Source organism: Spea bombifrons, chromosome 2 (genome assembly GCF_027358695.1).
Source record: "Spea bombifrons isolate aSpeBom1 chromosome 2, aSpeBom1.2.pri, whole genome shotgun sequence".
In the NCBI taxonomy this organism is placed as follows: Eukaryota; Metazoa; Chordata; class Amphibia; order Anura; family Pelobatidae; genus Spea; species Spea bombifrons.
The window spans coordinates 103255365-103278345 of NC_071088.1; positions in this window are offsets into that span (position 1 = coordinate 103255365).

Sequence of the window (22981 nt, forward strand, 5' to 3'; positions counted from 1 at the left end):
CAATAAGTATTCTGTGTCATGAAGACAAATAACACGGGATTATTAGGTACACAGCAATGGGCAAACAGCCATCTTTAGTGATCAATATTTGACGACAGAATAGTATACAGTTCAGGAAAAGACACATTATAAATGTAAAGGATAGATAGATAGATAGATAGATAGATAGATAGATGTTCTAAAATATAGTCACATCTTTCACTTTTGGTTTTCAGTGAAAAGAAAAGGTTAATTTTCTTTCAGGAGGCTTTATTTAAAATATAGCTACTTGGTTCAAATGTTAAACATGCAATCAGAGGGAATAAAATGTCACTGATCTAATCTGTGATTTGTAGAAGGATGTATTCTGGGATATTTGATATGTTTGAAGAGACAATTGTGTTCTTTAATGGCTTCCCTAAATCTTAGCAAACATGAGAAATGGAATGATGTTGTCTCCACTGTGAAACTCATATCCACGTAATTTTTTAAACCAAAGAAGGGCGAGTGAATCATGCATGCACATTTAAGAGCTCCGATTAGGTGATTAAAGGCAGTTAATCTTCACTAAATGATCCTGAAGTGAAAGTTTTCAAAAATAAACACAGGATTTAAGGCTTGGTCAGGGAACAAAACAACTTGAGCTTTAAGACACTTTTGAACGATTGCTTTATCTACCTATTTCATTACAAGATGTTTCAGTGGGAACAATTCTATTAGAAGAAAGGTTATTATTAGTAATACAAATATAATAAAACATGTCAATACAATTTTAATGTTAATTGACAAAAAATATAACAATCAGCAATTCTTATTATTATTATTGTTATTACACAAATAACCAGCCAGGATCAAACAGAGATATCCTTGAGATGGCATATGTATACCACTGCTTAGTAGTACATATCATATCTTCTAAAACTAATGCAAAAAGTTAATATTTTTTATTATTTACTCCCTTACAAAAAATTACTGCAGTTTTTCTGAAGTAATACTGCAGTTTTTTGGACATGAAAAAACTGCAATACTGCACTTTTACTGCAGTATTACTGCACATTTACTGTAGTTTTACTGCATTTGTACTTCACTGTACTGCAGTTTTACTGCACATTTACTGCACTTTTTTTTATATTGCAAACCTACAGTTGTACTTCAATGTACTGCAGCTTTATTGCATTTGTACTTCCGTACAAAAATAACTGCAGTACAACTGCAGTACAGTGAAGTACAAATGCAGTAAAACTGCAGTAAGGCTAGGTTTCCATTTGGTTTTTTTTTGCTAAAAACGCCCATAAAAACGCCAATAGCGCCACCTGGCGTTTTTTTAGTGAAAAACGGCTGCAGCCAGATGTAAGCTGTTCTTCAATAGGAAATCGCAAAATGCCATTTCCACTTGGCGTTTTTCTGTTTGGCGTTTTTTCAGTCCTCTTTGGCGTTTTTCTGCTTTTTTGGGCTCTGTGGCAGTTTTTCAAAATCGCAGCATGTTGACACTCTGGCGTTTTTTGCAAGAAATCTTGGCTTTTTTTCTCCAATAGAAGTCTATGGGAGAGAAAAAACGCCATGAAAAAGCCATGTGGGTTTATTGCCTTGGCGTTTTTTATGGCGTTTTTTCCACAGTTACAATGCAGAGGATGGACCCAGTATCTGTGTGTCCTACGAGAAATAGGCTGAAAACAAACAGTTTCACACAAAACAAAGTCCTGGACTGGTTCATATTGAATTTTACACCATTTGGAACAAACATGCCATTACAAACAAACATACGCGACCGGATCCTGCGTGCCAAAAGCAACAGCAAACAATTTGCACCATCATTTGGGGCCAATATTCCCAGAGGAGCAGACATTCGAAATAAAGCATGCCTTACAAACCACAGAAAAGAGACAAAAGGGTCTACCAAGTAAATGACATCAGGAGGGGGCAGATACTTGCCATTTATCCTAATCCCTTTTAGCTGGGTGAAACTTCTAACTTGTAAAGGCTGGAAAAACTGCCTAAGGTCAAAAAAAGCAATTTCCACAGAAAGGCTAAAACGCCAGAAAAAAATGCAGAAAAAACGCCAAAACGCAGGTAAATGCAGTGGCAGTTTTCTTGGCAGTTTTCCTGGCGTTTTTCATCAAGAAAAAAAATGCCGGACAAAAACCCAAGTGGAAACCTAGCCTTACTTCAGAAAAACTGCAGTAATTTTTTCGTAAGGGCTTTACTGTATTAGGCTTGGTTTCCATTTGGGTTTTTTTTGCTAAAAACGCCTATAAAAACGCCAATAGCGCCACCTGGCGTTTTTTTGTGAAAAACGGATGCAGCCAGATGTTAGCTGTTCTTCAATAGGAAATCGCAAAATGCAATTTCCACTTGGCGTTTTTCTGTCTGGCGTTTTTTCAGTCCTCTTTGGCGTTTTTCTGCTTTTTTGGGCTCTGTGGCAGTTTTTCAAAACTGCAGCATGTTGACACTCTGGCGTTTTTTGCAAGAAATCTTGGCTTTTTTTCTCCAATAGAAGTCTATGGGAGAGAAAAAACGCCATGAAAAAGCCATGTGGGTTTATTGCCTTGGCGTTTTTTATGGCGTTTTTTTCCACAGTTACAATGCAGAGGATGGACCCAGTATCTGTGTGTCCTACGAGAAATAGGCTGAAAACAAACAGTTTCACACAAAACAAAGTCCTGGACTGGTTCATATTGAATTTTACACCATTTGGAACAAACATGCCATTACAAACAAACATACGCGACCGGATCCTGCGTGCCAAAAGCAACAGCAAACAATTTGCACCATCATTTGGGGCCAATCTTCCCAGAGGAGCAGACATTCGGAATAAAGCATGCCTTACAAACCACAGAAAAGAGACAAAAGGGTCTACCAAGTAAATGACATCAGGAGAGGGCAGATATTTGCCATTTATCCTAATCCCTTTTAGCTGGGTGAAACTTCTAACTTGTAAAGGCTGGAAAAACTGCCTAAGGTCAAAAAAGCAATTTCCACAGAAAGGCTAAAACGCCAGAAAAAACTGCAGAAAAAACGCCAAAACGCAGGTAAATGCAGTGGCAGTTTTCTTGGCAGTTTTCCTGGCGTTTTTCATCAAGAAAAAAACGCCGGACAAAAACCCAAGTGGAAACCTAGCCTTATAGCATTTTTTAATAATGAATGTTTGTGTTATTTTTCATGGACTAATTTAACAAAGCTCTGTAGAATTAGTGGTCTGCAAGTTTGACATGGTCCTCAAGCCAATTGTGTGGCCTCTGCTGGATATTAAAGGTAAACCTAGATGTGATGGGTGGTATATATCTTAAAATAAGAGATCAGGTTTTAAGAAGTTCCTGGAACACGAGCTCCTCACAGGGTATAGCAAAAGACAAAACGTAAAACTCTAATGATCATAACACAACTGGTTGCTGACCTTCCAACTCTGTTCATGGTTTATACTTGCATTCTCTGTGTCTTGAGCTATTTATTTGTTATATATATCTGGTTTTCATTGTATATATACCTGGTTCTCATTGTCAATCTCTTTTCTACACTGGCAGAGCTATGTTTTATACCCCCTGGTCACACATCTTCTAATTTAGCTGAATAGTCCTAGGTACATCTCAGTGTCTGCTTTGATCTGTGGCTGACAGACAGCATTAACTGTTTCCCCTCGTGATCTGTACAATTTGTCATAGGTTCCAGGTACCCAAACGCATAAGGACCTGGTCCTTAAAACAGTTTGCAAAAGTAATACTTCACACCTAACTAGGTAAAAATGCAGCGTACAGATAGAATAACTAAGTTTCGTTGGTCTAATATCAGCAGAGACCAGCTGTGTATGTAGCAGCAACACTAGTTAAGATTGATAATAGTCTGTAAACAGCAAGCATAATCTTATTAGAATTGACCTCTACAATTTTATCAGCGCAAGATTTTCCAAGAAAATATGTTTTTGAAGGAATAAAATGCAGAAACATTTGGTACTTTTTTTTTTATACAAAGCAAATAAAAAGTATGAACAGCAGTTGTAGTTTCTTGTATGTATCTATTACATTAAACAATAATATATAATTTTTATCTATAATATGACAAATGTCTTAGATTAAGACTACTATGATCACTTTTTTCAAGCCACTAAACAAAATAATAAAATAAAAGCATAGCTCCGGATTGGAGCCCACTCCTATCTGTATTTTGCTGGCCCAGAATGTCCTCTAACTTTTTACCCCTTGTCAGGCTCAGCTAAACAATAACAAGCAAATAATGCCTCACTTGGTTTAGGGAATCTTCTTTCACAACCTCTCCTTACTACTGAATCATAGGAGAACTTCCTCTCACATTAAAAGCTTGCTGATTCTAAGGCCTAAGAGGATTCAATCTCTTGAATTGGTTGCAGAATTCATCAAAGTCTTAGAGTGGACCATTTCTAATCCATCCAGCTCTTCATGTGCTCCACCCCAAAGAGCCATATATACACTATATGACCAAAAGAAAGTGGATACCTGACCATCACATCTATATGAGCTTATTGGACTTTCCATTCCAAAAGCATGGACATCAATATGGAGTTCCTAAATTGCCGCTATAACAGCCTCCACTCTTCTGGGAAGGCTTTCCACAACATTTTGAAGTGTTTCTGCCGGCGTCCCATTGCATGCAAACGGTGTCCAAGGGGATAGTATAAGGCTGTGTGCAAGTCACTTGTGTTCCTCCACACCAAACTTGTCAAACCACATCTATATGAGCACAGGGGCACAGTCAGGGTGGAACAGAAAAGCACCTTCCCCAAACTGGTGCCACAGAGTTCGAAGCATACAATTGTTTAAAATGACACGTTTCCACTTCTCCAGACTCCCGTGGTGGTATGCTTTACACCACTCCAGCTGATGTGTAACATTGTGCATAGTGATCTTTTGCTTGTGTGCAGCTGCTCGGCCCTATAATGTAATTTTATGAAGCTCCCAAACTATAGTACTGATATTACTTCCAGGGCCAGTCTGTAGTGAGTGATGCTACAGAGGACAGGCCATTTTTGCAATGGGTGTGTCTTTACCATCTAAAGCCGATAATTAGGAGGGTTGTCCGCATGCTTTTGGTCATATAGTGTAGCACCTGTATGCAAAATCCAAACTAAACATCTCACACCCTTAACATCACAATTTGTCTTTATAATTTACATCTCTTAGGGGGATTAAAATTTAATTATCGCACAACATAATTAGAGTAACCTTTAAGAGCCCTTTCTTTTGCTGATGTAGTCCTTTACTTCATGAACAATAGACATGTTTAGTAATCTATATTTAGATACATATAATGCTTTAGTATGATACGCAAATTTACCTTTGTGTATGTGTGCCATTATTAGACTGTTATGATGTCTTAAATATTATTTTCCAATGAGTACCGTATTTGCTCAATTATAAGACTAGGTTTTTTCTGTGTTATGCACCCCCCTCCCAACTTACCAGTCTTTCTGAGTCCCCGGTGCTTAGTCCGGGCAGCGTGTAACGCTCTACGCGATTCGGGTACACAACTTCTGCTGCAGCCGGGAGGAGGTGCGGTTAGCAGTGGGGGTTGTCTGCGTCCATCGCGCAGACCTTCCCCGGCTGTCAGAGTTCCCCGGCCGCCCCGGTGCGGGGAACTCTTATCTCTGACAGCCGGGTTAAAAGGCATATCATGAGGCACAGTGGCATATAGGGGGTATAAGGCATTTCTGGGGCAGAGTGGCAAGCCTGGGGGCAGATGTGCATAACTGGGGGGGCAGGTTGAAAAAAATGGAAATAAAAACAAAATATTTTCATATATATTTAATATCAATTATAGCTTTTATTTTAAAAAAAATAGTTTACATGAATTAACATTTATTGGTAAAACTTTTTTCCTATAGGGTTCGTCTTATATTCAGACTTTTTCTGTTTTTTCTAAATTAATATTCAGATTTGGGGGTCGTCTTATAATTGAGCAAATACGGTATATAAGCCAAATGTCTAGTTCACAAACACAACATTTACTGTTTATATAAAATGACTCATGCTGATTCCAAGCTATTTGCTCAATTTACAGATTAGGCTGAGTATGATTCACTTATTGAAAAAATTATTATCCGATTTCTAATATTTTATGCTAGCAATCTCTTCCTCCAGAAAACATAAATCATTATGCATTACCTGTTTCTACACATTAGAAGTTTAGTCCCCAATTAATTATCACAAATATATTCAATGTAAACAACAATTTCCTTTTTTTCCTTTGTTGAATGTCATAATAGGAGCATAAATATGGTTTATAGTTTTCTTTATTGAAGCAATGCAAGTGAGCTATAATTAATAAAAATAATTAGAACTCATGGACCATAAGTGCACAATAAGATAAGCATTTGCATCAAAAACATAAAATTCATTTTTGGCACAATATTTTAAGATGATAAGCAAACCATGGTAATGGTTGGACTAACCTAAATCAAATATCCCCTCAGAGACCAGAAAGTGTTACTATATAAGCTTCTTGTAAATATCAGTACTACTCTCACTGAAGTCATTAAACTGCAGCTGATAATATGGTGGTTAGCAAAATATCTTTGTTTAGATAGCATAAATATGATTGGCTGCTGCTACTCCCGTTGATTAGAAGGGAAGTTCTACAGAGCATGTGGAAGAAGTGTACTGAGGAATGTTCTCTGATTTGAGCAGAAGCAGCAAGGTAAATAGTGAAATGAGACAGAAGTCTAATTTTGTAACTCTAATAATTGAAGAATGTCAATGTGCATGCAACATGGCCATCAATGTATATTGAACAGACAAATACAATTGAAGTGCTTTAATTTTGAAGTATCAGATTAATTTTATTAGCAAACTACTCAGCATGGAACTTTAGGCCACATAGGCCAAAGTAGAATTAAATGTTCCCCAATAGGAAAACTGTTCTGTTCACAGATCAGAGGGTCATATAATAATAATGCAATATATATATATATATATATATATATATATATATATATATATATATATATATATATATATATATATATATATATATATATATATATATATATATATATATATATATATATATATATATATATATATATATATATACTCCATTATACTGATTTATAGAACAGGGTAACTCCACAGGGGGAAAACTACCATGATTGAGGTCTGCAACTCCCATATAGTAACCTTTACATGCCCAGACTCCTAGGGGATGGACTTCAAACATCACATAGGGTAACCATTGCCCAATATGTGAAAGCAAGGGTAAGGAGGAAAACACTGGTGAAGGGTCTCAAAATATTTGTAATATAGTGCCCCCAAACTATTGCAAATGAATAAACAATGTCTGGTTGGAAGCCCTGGAAAAAATCATGCATAACCATACTTTGGGTAAAGCTATACTACTCCAAGAATATTATCAATCATATGAGTGGCATTTAGACAGCTGCACCCCAGCCCTGTTTATACCTACTCTGTGGCCACTCATGCATACTCTCTGCCCACACATTACCCCATTAAAGTCTAACTGGTGCAAACATTTGTATAAAAATATACCACCTAAATTTATACTGTACTTTCTAATAATATGTCTACATGAACCCTACATGAACCCTACGTGAACCCTATTTAAGCCTAAAAGAAGAGTAGACTTAAAAGTAACTTGTTATACCTTAAATGCATACATTGCCTCTACCATTGTCCGTCAATATATAAATCCCAACAATTTGACTTAATATAACCCTTGACCCATTAAAGATGAATGATGAGTATACTTATTATAAACCAGTGACAAGGCAGCTACCAAGCATACTCATCAAACTGCAGCAAAAGTGCTGTCAGAGACAATCATTAAACATCACTGCAGGAGCTGCTTCTGCCTGAATGTCCAAGCAAACTAGAAATAACCACGTGAGAAGCATGTGATCAAAAATTACCGTATTGGCCCGAATATAGGCCGCACTTTTTCCCCCCACTTTAGTCTTTAAAGTGGGGGTGCGGCCTATATTCGGGGTCTAGCGCCCGACGCCCGGGACATGCAGTCCCGGGCGCCGGGCAGGCAGCGGGGTTAGGATACAGATCCCCGCAGCGGTGCAGGGGACCTGTATCCTACTGTCTGATACGCTCAGACAGCCTCCCCTGCCGGCACTTTCCACGGTGGGAGTACCGGCACGGGAGGTTGTCTAAGCGCATCGCACGGACGTTCACCGGCAGCGGCGATGCACCGTTGCCGGTGAACATCCGCACGATGCATTTTAACCCCCCCCCGACTTACCAGAGCAGACTCCCGGGTGTCTTGCAGGGCCGGCGGAAGACATCTACGCAATACGCGTATACAACTTCCGGTTCCGGCACTTCCGCTGAGTGCCGGCACCGGGAGTTGTATACACGATGTGCATAGATGTCCCCCTCTGGGGACAGAGTGGCAGCATATCGAGGGGGAGGACAGAGTGGCAGCATATCGGGGGGGGAGAGGACAGAGTGGCAGCATATCTCGGGGGGGGAGAGGACAGAGTGGCAGCATATCTCTGGGGGGGGAGGACAGAGTGGCAGCATATCTCGGGGGGGGAGAGGACAGAGTGGCAGCATATCTCAGGGGGGGAGAGGACAGAGTGGCAGCATGTTTTTTGGTGCTTTTTTAAAGAAAAAAACTTTTTCTTTAAAAAAAGCACCAAACTTTTAGGGTGCGGCCTATATACGGGGACGGCCTATATCCGAGCCAATACGGTATATCAATGTGATATTGCTAACACATAAAGAAAAGTTGAAAAAATATGATGGGCCTAGCAAAAGTGATGCGTTGGTCAAGAAGTGATGACACCAAGCTATACGAAGATTTCTATATGACCTTGGAGATTGATTATCATCATTACTTGTTTATTACATCATTTTAAATTATTTCTTTAAGATAATTAATAACCTAATTAAACATTTTACACCTCCTCTTATTAAAATTATTAGCAATTACTTAAGCTTTATTGCTTTTCACTTGTATACTTAGATTTTGCTTAAATTTTGATTAATAATGGAATTCCAAGTGCAGAGGACAATGCTGCATTGTAAGATCATATTTTTTATTACACAGTGCTATTTGAATTTATATATTTAAACAGGCAAGCCCATAAAGGTTATATGTTAGTTTAATGGTAACAAGGCAATCTATTCAGTAAGCAATTATTTAGTAGTTAAATGAACACATAAATATTTTGCAGCTAATTATATCAACATTATATCAATAATGTCATAAAAATAATAATCTTCTTGTAGCTTTCCTGAGCCATCCCAAGCCCTCTGCAAACCGCTATCTGAAACCATCTGAAGAGGTCCTTGCAATAATCAAAAACGTACTCACCATATTTGGACTTTGCCAGATCTATAAGCAGGTTTACTAATTTATATTTTGTATGATTATACAGATTTTCCTGTATTCCGCCACATATGTATTTTGTTTCCTTTTTAGCCAAATGTTGTGTAGCCTTGGGAAAGTGCACTCCTTTATCTTGATCCCCTCCACCTCATGCCACCTACAGCCATGGCTCCTCAAGTGTTTCTAACCTAAAACTATCTTCTCTTAAATGGAGATTAAATGAGAAAATGTGAAATCTTACTTTAAATGTGGTGGAATTCTGAAGTGGATTTTTTTTAATATAATTAATGGGGAAGTTTCAGGTTCAACATTGTGGTTCACATTTAAGTGTTTCATGCAGGGTTGGATCATAAAGTTAGCCTCAAAATTGAAGAAAAGGAGGGAAAGGAGGTTATCCGAGCTAAGCGTTAGACTTGCCAAAGTTGAAAGATTAAACCAAATCTTGGTTGACCCCAAGTTAATACTAGAAATATCAAAGATCAGAGAGGATATAATGGAGAAAACCTATGACAAAATGAATAAAGCAATTGTATATTTAAAACAAAATTGTAAGCATAATAATAGGATAGGTACAATGTAAAGGACATAATCTCCACATTTGGTGTGAATGTAATAAACTAAATTCCTTCTGATGGCTATTGCATTTCATTATATCCTTTCAGATGTTCCTCTTTAATATAGACTTACCTTTATGCAATAGACCCCAGAAAAAAACTCTCCAGATATTACCTATGGAAAAGCATTGTCAGGTATTGGAAAAACTTTGAGATAATCCAGTAGTTGGAGATATAAAATCAAATCGTATATCAATATAAAATATAATTGGGTTTCTATTCCTCTAAAGGCCAATATGATACCTTTGAATACATATGGCTACCTTGGACTTTACAGAAGAATTGTTCTCGTAAGGGTTTTTTTTTTTTTGATCCTTAGTAGAACTAGTTGATCCCTGCACTTCTATGCCCCTGGTTGTTGAAGAATGTAGTGCGAATTTCTGAATGGAACTTTTAAGGAACTCTTGTTAATTTTCCACCATTTTTTTTTCGTTGTTCAGCCCAAATACTGAACATACGAACATGGCGGCGGCAAAACTTACATGAAGACGAAGACACACAACACGAAGAATCTTCGTGTTCATCTTCATTTACTAATCTCCCTGGTCCCTTCCCCAGGCCAAGTTCCCTGTCAGGAGTTAAAGGGCCGTGCAAGCGACTCTATTGGTTGCCTGCAGTGGCCTCCTATGGCATCAACCCATAAAGTTATAAAACAAAGCAAACTTTTCATAATCAGATGATTGTGTAGGGTAATCACAAAAATCGTGCAGATTTCAAATGTTTTAATTAACAAAATATTATATATTAAATTATTACTTCTACGTTGTTTTATAATGATTTAAATTATATTATATTTAAATGATAATTAGGTTTGTGAACTTGTAATGAATTCAAATATTGTTATTTACAAGCACATCTATGTTTCCTTTATTAGGAACAGCAAGTCAAAGGCATATGACCATAAAATTATAAGAATCAGTTGTTTGATATTCTGACATTGGCCGTCCATCGCATAAGCATGTTAAAATCCATTATGTACCATGTCATACCAATTAAATAAATCTTATTATTTATTGTTAATGCTAGTGCGATAATTGTGGGGGGGGGTTTTACCATACAATACGGTATGGTATGTCCTGATGAAGGCTCCGTGTAGGAGACCAAAACTTCGATATGACCTAAACTAATAAATATTTTTGCACTTTAATATGAAGTCCTGGTAGTGCTCCTATTTTTTTTAATGTATATATACATATATATATAGTATGTTATTTTAAAAGTTAATTGTGTGATTGAATGTTATTAGTTTTTCATTCCTAAACGTGTTCCACATGAATTAATAATGTAACAACCTCAAAGTTAAGAATTTTTAATTCCGTTGAGGAGATGTGATTTCTCCATCATAATAATTTAACAAAGAAAAACACATGTCACAGCTGCATTGTGATTACAAAAAGGCTGTGATTTGACAGATAACAATACTTCTGTGTATTCCCTGTGTTTAATTGCTTTAAAATGTAGACAATACAAGAAGTGTTAATGCAAACAAAATAATAGTACAATTGTACAAATGGCCCATTTGTATTCAGGCAACAAATTACATTTCCTGCCCATTTGCTTCGGATGAAAATCGGGGGCATTTTAAATTCAGGAACGCAATTTATTGCCCTGTGCCCAAATTCTCTCTCATTCTCTCTCTCTCTCACGCTCTATACATGTTTCTCTGTTAACCTGAGGGCAAAAAGACGGCACTAGCAGTGACATCCTGTCCCTCGATTTGGAGAAATGGGGAGCAAAATCGTTTTGGCAGAAGTTGCTGATGAAGAAAGAAGATACCAGATAAAGGTTTGAAGATTGAAGATAGAATAGAGAGGATAATGAAGATAAGGGGGAAGATGCGGAAGTGAAAGTAATTGGCAGAAGCCGAACTGGTAGGTAGAGAAGGTAGGGAATCATTTAGAGAGCATGAGAGAGAGAGAGAGAGAGAGAGAGAGAATGAGAGTATGAGAGAGTGAGTGACAGTGTCAGGAACCGGGTCCATACAGAAGACTGTAAAGACCCAGAGAGTATAAAGTGTGGGGTAGCTTTTTAAACTCAAATTTGGATTAGTTTATGAAGGGCTTCTGTACCTGTATGAAGATATTCCATTCAAAATCAGCCATTTCAAGCTAAAGTAGTCATTTACAACATTAACAACGCCTGCACTGTATATCTGATCCATTTGATGTTATTTTAATGGACGCAATTTGCTTTTATTTCAGAAACAAGAAACTTCAAAGTGACCCTAAATATTTAAATGGTAATATATATATATATGTATGTTTTTGTAATCTCCCCAGTATAACATTATAAAATTGCTATCTTATTTTATAACTACTTCTATTTTTATGCTAATTATTTTATATTTATGTTGATTAGAAATATATAAATGTTTCATATGCCCCTATATTTCTTATATTCCCTTTTTCTTTCAAATATCCTTTGCACTGAAAATAGTCTCAAGGTTAACAGGATGCTTTTACAATCTGTACATATTATTTCAAGGTTATTTACAGAATCTGTTTGGTAAGGGTATGTCACATAGCTGCAAGAATTTCTTGGCAACATAAAAGTAATTGACATCCACTAAAGTGTGACTAACTTTACAGAAAGCCCATCTGGCAGTGAAATTGTCATCAAAGGTTATCTTTTCCAAGCACTGGCCACAGTAAACACAAGAGGCCGTTTAGATCTGAGTATTACTTTCTGGACTGTTATATTATTTGGCTTTCAACGAGTCCCAGATGTCCATCATAAATATGATATAGGAAGTTATGTGTTTTGGCAAATTGTGTGCACATGAGGTCACTACATCATTTAAAATGCTCAGCAGGCTAACCAATGCAACACATCTTATCTGACCAGAAGAAATATACCTAAAATCCACTATTGCATGTTGTTTTAAAGAATTAATTCATATAAAGTGCCTTCAAAGTCACCAACACGCAAAGTTTCTAGTTATTTGGCTTGTGTGTCTTTTTTCCTAAATGGTGCTTACACAGATTAGTGTATATATATATATATATATATATATATATATATATATATATATATATATATATATATATATATATATATATATATATATATATATATATACACTAATTTATACATATGTCTACATTTATTTCGCCAGCAATTGTGTGCATACTGTCAGCCTATAGGATGCAGAGGATGCTTGAAATTGTGATACATAGCTTTCTTATTTGAGCTACTTCACGCTTACTTTATTTTCAGACATGAGGGTCTAAAATATATTCCCAAAACTTTCCAAAGTGACATTCCAATGCAAAGAAAAATAGGAACTATGTACCATTGTTATTCCTTAAGGTGAAAAATGTATAGCATAAAAGTGTCAAGTGTGCCCAACCAGAGTGCATTTCAACCTTGTTTTATTGTAAGAAGATTGGCTTTAAAATGTTTTTTTTTCTACTCAAAAAAAGAAGAGATATAATAACTTTTTGGGTGGATGAGTGAAAATAAGCAGTTCATAGGAAATTACACTACTGTAAGCCACCAACCAGGTGAGCCAAGGTCAAAGTCGCACAAGGAACAAATCAGAATAGCACTGACAGAAGTAAGGTAATAGGTTGAGCTAATGAGGAAAACAAGCCTGGAATCAGCAACTAGCCATACAGACACAAGAGTATACACGGCACAGGAACATCACTGGAAAACATTTGATTACTGAAGATGTTTAAATAAGGAGGAGATGTCTCCAGGCTTCTTGTGAGATGGTCATAGATTTTTACATGGTGTTTTTTTTTATCTAAGAGCATCAGCTCTCTGTATATGTGATTACCTCAAATGCCATCTGCATCCACAATGACTGATGGAAGGCACACTTGTGATGGCTGTACAAGCTGTAGGAAGTATGATGATATGACAGCTAGAAAGATTAACATCACCTTATGTAGTTAAGGAACTGTTTATATAATAAATGTCTTTGCCGTATCTTTGATTATTAAACTTTTTTTTTTTTTTTTTAATTGAATTATTTTTTTTTGGCCAGCTCTATTAGATGACCGAGATTTAAATATATTACTTGGGTGGTGGATATATGGATGTGAAATGACACAAAACTAGGACAAAAAATGTAGAGGATGACATAGTGAAACAGTATGAATAAAAAGCTTTGCATCCTATCATAATATACATGTATAAAATCGCGGAACTGTGAGTAGAAAACGGTTATGCTGCATACTAATATTATTAATAAATATATAAAGAGGGAGAGATTATATATACATTAGATCTATATATCATATATCTATCTTTATTTACTATATACATTTTTTGCTTAGTCTTACGTGATAGCCCTTATTAAACATTTTAATTAAGGTTTATCTTTATGGATATATAGACCTCTTACAACATCTAAGTAGACGCAGAACTAATCAATTACATAATGACTCTTAATAGGTCCTACTACGTATTTGATAATCACAAAGATTTAATTGCAAGTAGTCTTCTTGTTGATGTGATTCTTCTGCCAAACTAGAAATCCGTTGTCAGGGTGGAAGCACTGGCTGCTTTCAATATATTTATTTCTATTTGATCATAACATGGCATAATTATCCTTGACGTACATTAAAGTGGTTCTCAAGAGAGAAGTTACTGCATCCAAAAGTGCATTGCTTTACTTTTTTCAAATTATAGACATAGGCAAAAAATAATATGCAGGCTGTTGACATTAAAATAGTTCTCCAATAACCCATTATGATTGAGTTTTCCACAAACAATCTAACGACTCAGAACATTAAAATGAAAGGATTTATTGAAGATCATTAGGTATAATCCCAAGGTTGTAGTTCTTATTATATGTTTAGTATAGATTGAAGATTAATTTATTCCCTGTTATAAAAATAAACCTTTATTGAAAACAAAGAGAATTACAGAACACACACTAGAATGCATCTATTATGAAAACAAGGAACTTTTTTTTTTTTAAGTGTCATATATCTTAATTATATAAAAAAAAATTAAATGATAATAAAAACATTATAAAATTAGTGGGTTTTATGAACAATTTTATTGTATTTTATACTTTGTTAGCTTAAAAAAACCACTTTTGCCGTTATAGAATATTCAGCCAGAAATATTTGATGCTACTTCACTATCGTTTCTGTTATTATCAAAAAAATGTGATCTTTCCATTTAATAAATCTAATATAGTATGGTTTGTATTCTTAGACATCTTTCTTCCAACAGCAGTCAACAGTGAAACTACACCAAATGAGTAAAAATGTAATTAGATGTATTTTTATATTAAGCTTTTCAGTTATATTTTTGTAATATGCACCAGGGAGGTCAATTGGCATATAACTTATCCCCATCATTTATAATTACAGTTTTCACAAACTTCCCTTATGGTATTGGAATATTTTTATAATATGTATATTCCTTTTTTGTTAAGATAAGGAAATGAAAATTACCAGTGTATACTCTATACAGCTTTATTACCTTAATCAAGTGGAATTAAGGGAGCTACAGTGTTTTTGTTTAGCTACTGATATAGAAAACAAGTATTTATTTATATAATTTATATTATTTATATTTACCTTAGATTGTAAATTCAGGAGTGGGGCCTCAAAAGCCCACCATTCCTGCCAGGACCTTTGTGTAAATGTACCATAAGGCTAGATGGCAAGCTCACAGACAGGGCTCTCAACAACTGATGTGTCTTTATGTATTGATGTATATTTGTTATGTATGTGTTAACTGCCTCATTTAATTTGTACAGTGTTGCATAATTTGCTGGTGCTTAGTAAATAAAAGGTAATAATATAATATCAGCAAAGGGCTAAATATTTTCAATGTATCTATTTGTGTAGCATATCATTTGATCTGACACATTCAGAAATCTCCAATAAAAACCTTGTGGGATCACATTTACATCACCCAAATCAATTAATGTGCCAGGCACGTCATGAAAATGCCATCCCTTAACCACAGCTGACATTCCTGGCACGTCATGGGGTAAAACAAGCATAGAAAATAATGGACTGCTTTCTTCGCTCAGTTGTGTTGCTGCAATGCCTTGACATTGAGGCATTCAACAATATAAAAAAATTGTAGGGGCCAGGTACAATTGCTCCTAGGAATGGTCATATTCACCATATTGAAAGGCTATATACCTTCCAATCCCACGCCCAGAGGTGAAAAAAAATACTTATGCTAAGCCAGTGTTGCTGAAGTGCATTAAGGCAATTAGTAATATAGAGGCAAATACAGAGGGCTCTGTTTGATCACTTCTAGGAGGGTTTAAAACTACCACCTGTCCCAAGTAGGACATGAGGACAGAATGACCACATGTCAAAATTCAAAGTTGAAAAATCTGCACCACAGAAATGTGGATTTTAAGTGGCCTTAAGGATTTAAGCAAATTGATGTTATACTAAATGACAAATTCATCTTTATTATGTCACAAGAAGATGTTAAAGTTGGTTCCTGTATTATAAACAAAAACAGTTCAGTAAAGAAAATAAGTCTTTGATTTTTTTTACAAAATAAAAAAATACATATTAGAAACCAACCAAATTTTTATGCCAGTGGGAGAAGCATCTTTTCAGTAGAATAATTTTTCCTCCATCTAGGTTGTTCCTCTTCTTGTTAAGGTACCATCCTGTAACTGGTTGCTTTTGGTTAAATTAATATAGTTGGGGGAGCAATAAAGGTTGTTTTTTTTTTGCACATTATGTATGAGGATTTTGTTTGTTTTGCATATTGTCTTTATTCTTGTTTTGTGGAAAAAAATGTAATAAAATAATAAAATTCAAAGGTAATTTAGGCAAGTAATAATATTGTTGACAATCAAAAAGCATAAGATAACTTTGACTTATTTATGGTAAAAACTGTGGCAATGACCAGTGACGTATTACAGCCTAGGCCGACTAGTCCACCTGGGACAGATTGCCTTCTTACTAGGGAGATCTGTGACCTCCCCAGCCATCCCATTGAAGGCTGTGCTGAGCCAACAGAGCCTCGATGGGATGCATCACAGGGCGCTACATGACTTTAAGATACGGTGCATAGTGTTGTGACATCATATCCTGGGCTCAACACCAAGGGTAAATATGTCCCTGACAATGACAGCACTTCATCAGCAACACATAGCTTATTGAATGAACCTAGAAATAATTAACGAGAGCAAAGTTACTATTTTACCATTCTTAATACATGTATTTATACAACTTTAGGAGCAGATTTTAAAAGAACAATGCTGCTAACCCATTATCTTATTTACCTAATTTAGAATAAACTGGTATATAAATCTTCATGGTAAATGTTTGGTCTTTTACAGATGAGCAACAACACATTAACTATGGGAAGCACTAAAAGGTTATCTTTATTTACTGCAAATGTTATTTCCACAACTAACAGTCATACGCTTGTCTGATTCAGGGTAAATTATTATTGTAACATTCTTCTTTTGCCTTCTGTCTGTTACTTTTTCCTGTGTGATAATTGATGGCCTCTGTTGAAGCTATATTTAAATGCACCCTTTCTTGAAATACTGTCAAAAACACTTCAGTAACTAAATCAGCTTAAGCTTTTGCCACAGTCATGATGATCTATATGTCCCCTATTTAATAGTACCAACACGATTAGACAGCCAGAAAGGCTATACATCTGATTAAATAACATCAGTTTGGTTTTTTTCACTAGAAAAGATTGCAAACAAAACTATTATTTTTTTTTAGCAAAATACAAGAAGGAAGCAAATGTGTCTAAAATAGTTGGAATATTTGTCTATTAAAATATTGCTTTTTCTTTGTCTAGAATAAAAGTACATAGTATCATCAATGAGCCTTAGCCATCCATGACCCTGTCAATGGTTCACCACTTCTCCTTCCTTGGATCACTTTTGATAGGTACTGACCACTGCAGACCAGGAACACCATACAAGAGCTGTAGTTTTGGAGATGCTCTAACCCAGTCGTCTAGCCATCACAGTTTTCTACCCACTGATGAAAAGATTATCAGTGTTATTCAGTTCACTTGTCAGTGGTCATAATGTAATGGCTGATCGGTGTATGTATCCTGTTTTGGATGTAAATTGCTGCGTCTATGAGCGTACCTTTGTGTAAAATTAAAACTGGTATTTATTTACCCAGATTTACATTATGAAAACAATATTAATATGCACACAAATGATAAATCTAGAAAAAAGTAAAGGGAAAAACTGGTTTGTCAACTGGTTTGTTAAAATTATCATCCCAATGATCATCCCCCCCCAAAAAAAAACCAAAGGAATTGATATGTTGCAAGTTCACCTATTTCTGATGAATTTATCATAGGTTAGATTCCACTATGTGTAAAATTGGTTCCATATAAACGGCTTTATAAACCTATATTCTGGATGATAAAATCTAGCTTGGGCAGCAGCCATAACATAAGGTTGTCGATGATGTCATGACAGTTTCAGGACACACCTGAAACATAACATGGTGTATATAATATAAAAAAAAAATATCAATAAAGAAACAGGGGAACTATTCTCCCCGAATACTTGAAGGTGGTAAACCTTAGGGACTCTCTTCAATTCTGAGAAAACAAATATCTTTAGGAAGGCAACAAATGTACATTAAGTGTACTATCAACTTTTTTGTGCCTTTCTGAAGATAAACATAAATATGTGTGCAATCCTTATAAACATAGAGAAAATGTACATGATTTACATGGATGTCATATAATAAGAACAAATACACATATTAGTTTCCTAGTGTGTTCTCTGTTCATACCAATAAAGTTGTACAAAAATAGTGGAACCATAAAGTAACAATATCACAATTCATATCAAATATCCTAACATAATAATATGGTGCAAATTCAGTCCACTGTATCTAAATGAAAAGAGTAAAAAATAATGAATAACCTTCCAGAAAAAATAGCTAAAACAATATTATCAATCCTTCTACAATATCCACCTGGGGGAGCAGAAGGGGATGCAGGGACTCCATGAGTACTTGAATACATGTTGTTTCAGATCTGATTTAAACATAGTTTCCATTATTTTCCCCACTACTGACGTAAGACTTACTGACCTATATTCCATCCTACTACCTTTCTTGTTAATGGGCACAACATTCACTAATTTCTAATCCTCTGGCACTAATACCAATGATCAATTACATTAATCTGTACACCACTAAGCTCTTTTAATTAACCTTGGGTGTATCCCATCACCTATTTGTCTTTGCTTAAGACAGATGTAGTAAAATCTCTTCCTCTGTAAACTCACAAATGACTCATTAGTCCCTTTCCTTCAATTTCATCTCTAAAAACTAAACAAAAATGATATGTTTGGGGGATGGGCACTTAATGTTGAGTCACACCCTGATGACCAGTCTCAAAGAGAGCAGAGGTATGAGTTTCTTTACTTCTGCAAATACTACCAGGAGGCACATCTCCTGAGGATTATGGAGTGGACAAAAGGTCTGCCACAGAAGTTGTGGATTGCCTTGGAACAGACATCAATGACCCTGGGGCTGGGTATATGGCTCCAGCCTCATTTGCTGAGAAGTATGGTACAATTGCATCTTTTTGTTGAGGCCAATGTGTGAGTCTTGCTGTCCAGGGATGTGGGGGATGTCATCTTTCCCCTCGCCAATCCTTACCATAAAGGACAACCTTGACTTTTTGAGGGGATGGGTGCATGGTCCCTAGAGTTCCTTGGGGTTTCAGCCCGGGTTAGGATATCCCATCTGATGGAAGGGAGCGGTTAAGCCATTTTTGCTCATGGGAATCCTTGCCTAAAAGGGCAATCTCTCTGGCATATAAATTGCTTCTGAGGGTGGCTCTCCTCTACCCCTGATGTTCATGGGAAAATGGCAGGCCGTGTTGGGGTGAGCCATCTCAGAGCAGCAGTGGGCCAAGATCTGTAAATTGACACACTCATGCTCTATTGCATCCAAAATTCAGTAAAATACATTTAAGGTGCTGACTTTGTGATATTATACTGAGAGTAGGATGGTTAGGGTGATTTCAGGAGCAGATTTAAGATGCTGGAGGTGTGGTGGGGAGGTGTGGTAGGGAAGTGGCCCCCTTCCTTCACATTTGGTGGGGCTGACCTCTCATTCAACCCTTCTAGAAGTTGATTCTGGTACGAGCAGTGGATTACCGCCCCCCCCTCCTCTTCACTCTGGATCTGATGCTCCACCGTAACACCTCTCTGTCTGTTAAGGAGTCGGATTCTGGAGACTTCTTCTGGGCTGAATGGCTGAGTCACCGTCCCTTTCCCCTTCCTCACCCTCACATCCCCTTTTTGCTTTTCCTCCTTCTGCTTCTCTTCATTCTCTGTTTCGCAGGGGGTTGGTGGCGTTCTTGGGATGCTAAGCCTCAATTTCTGTGGTCACTGTACTTAGTCAATTACCTTGTGATTACTTTTTCCTCCTTCTGTATTACTCTTTAAATAAATAAACGTTGTTTACAAAAAAAGAATAAAGTAAAATATAACGAAAGTCAATATTAAAATAATTATCCACAATTCAAGCTTCCTTTATTCATTTTATTTATTCATTACTTTTTTAAAGAATTTGTATTATTGACTTGTCCCATGGGCAGACTAACATGTTCATTATATAGCAAACATTAGAACCTCTCATAGACTTACCTTGTAATAATTATTTGGCTATTTACTTTTGATATATGGGGCTAACTTAGTGGCTTTCAGGGCTCATCTACTGTGCACCCAGTACAAAGCAACCTGTAACTGACTTTTAGATTTCCAATTGCTGCTTATTTCATTTGAAAGCTTTCATTTTAGTTATTTGCTAAGATTAACCAGGCTACTTTTTTCAATGATCCATAGGGCTGCAGAAAAACCATAATTGTAGTTTATCATGTATTAGCCTTCAACAAAGGATCAAAGCCAGTGCTTAAATTGAGTTTTTCAAACTTTACTCATAAGTCCACTATGGACTTCCTTACTTCTACTTACTTACTTACTTACTTACTTATCAACTTACTCACTTTTATTACTTCATAAGCTGTGCAAATTATGTTACAAAACCTCATTTGGCCACCTGCCTTGCTATACATTTAGAATAAAGGAATGCCCGTAGTAATGTCTGCCACTTCTATTGGAAGGCTTTTCAACGCCACACTCCCAGTAAAGTAATACATTCATACATCTACATACAGTAAATTGACCTTTATCTTCCAAAACTACTAGGTTTAGTTCCGTAGAAAAATCTGCAGTTTGCATATATCCGTTCTGTTCGTTCTGTTTGGAAATTTTTACTTATATAGTGTCAAGCTTTATATAAAAAATACTATAATAGAAATTTAAAACCATAATATAATGGTTTTATAATGAAACAAAATTTGTAGTTTACAATTTTTGCTGCTGTAATTAGTTTTGTATATTCACATATAAACCTATTTTTTAAATTAGATACAACTATGATTGCTAACTATTATAAGGGTTTTTTGCCTTCCTCTGGATCAACACGGTAGGGACACAATATGTATATAGGTTGAACTTGATGGACTTTGGTCTTTTTTCAACCTTATGAACTATGTTACTATGTTACTATATATAATAGAATAAAGTAGAACCATCCAACTAGAGTCTTAAATGATCATTGACAGGTTTATGGCACTGCATATCTAAACAAAACCAATGATTATATGCATGAAAAGTTATTGGTTAATTATATATTAATTAGAGGTGTCCCACAATTCTGGCAAGTCAGACGCTCTGGAGATCTGAGTTGGACAGACCTAGAACAATAAACATAGAGAGGGCAAGAGGAGCCAACCTCAGTGAATGTTTTTAATTAGAGAATGTATAACATACTTTTTTGAGAAAATAAAAGTAATCACAAACTCTGTCTCTGCCAGATAACCTCTCTACTAGCATGCAAATGAGCAGGATAACTATTTTAATGTTATATTTAAATCATGGCTTTCTAATGTATCTTTAGACCAGCATGATAACCTATGTTATTTCCGTTTAGTATTTTATGTTGCGCTCAGCTGCTATGTTTTCCCCTTCGACTTTGGATGCGATGATGTAAAATGCTGGCCTTTTTACTACAAACAGTAGAGGCATCTTAATTTTACCTATGTGATGGAGAATAAATAAAAGTTTTGTTCACAATGAATTTAAATTAGCAACTTTAAAAAACAATAACCCAGTATGGACATAGTTGGTGTCTACATGATCTTTTCTAGGCTTAACAGTGGAAATCATAAGGACGGTGTTGCAGGAGAAAGTGAGCATTGTAAGCTAAGTAAATGGGAGGATTCTGCAAACCTTAAAATTTGTTTGAGTAAAAAAAAAAATGCCTCATTAAATTGTAGCGATTAAGATGAAATCACAAAATTTAAGGCATTTAAGGAAAATGTAAAAATAGAATTAACCTTAAGAACCATGATTTATCTAAAAGAAACACTTACAAAGAAGACAAGCGTCAGCAAAATAAAGTAAGAAAATTCAGTGGAACATGAAAATTAACTCTACAAACCATCCAAATCTCAATGGAGGGTCAACAGTTCAAGCATTAATTATCTTAAAGGAAGAACAAGCCTCGAAAAAATCAAGGCCTAATTAGAGCATATCTGTAAGCCATATTACAGAAGTGGCCCAAGTGATTGACAAACACTATACTGGTGGATAAGCAACATTTGTGAACTGCAGAAAAGGTGGAAATGTTTTGATGCACAGTAATAAACGCTGTTAAGCAATTATTACTAATATGTGCAGGCTAATTAATGGTATCCTCATTTAATGCATTTCTTTGGTTGATTATTTATACTCGGTACAATAAATGTTATGTTTATGAGTAGGTTTTCTACTATAAGTACCCTATGCATATTTTTTCCTTAATTTGAGACCATAAGTCTTTAAATTCATAATTTATAAGAAGTTAAGCGTCAATAAATGTTTTTTCTGGCCTTGTTTGTTTTAGGGGCAGTACATATTGGGTGAAAATGCCATAGGTAACGGAGATTGCCCTGACCAGAATCATATAGGAAAAGCTCCAATAGCAGGTTATATAATTGTAAATTGTAAACAACACTTACTGTATATATGACCAATGGCACTGTTACTTGGTCAGCCAGCTGATGTTGATCCCAAA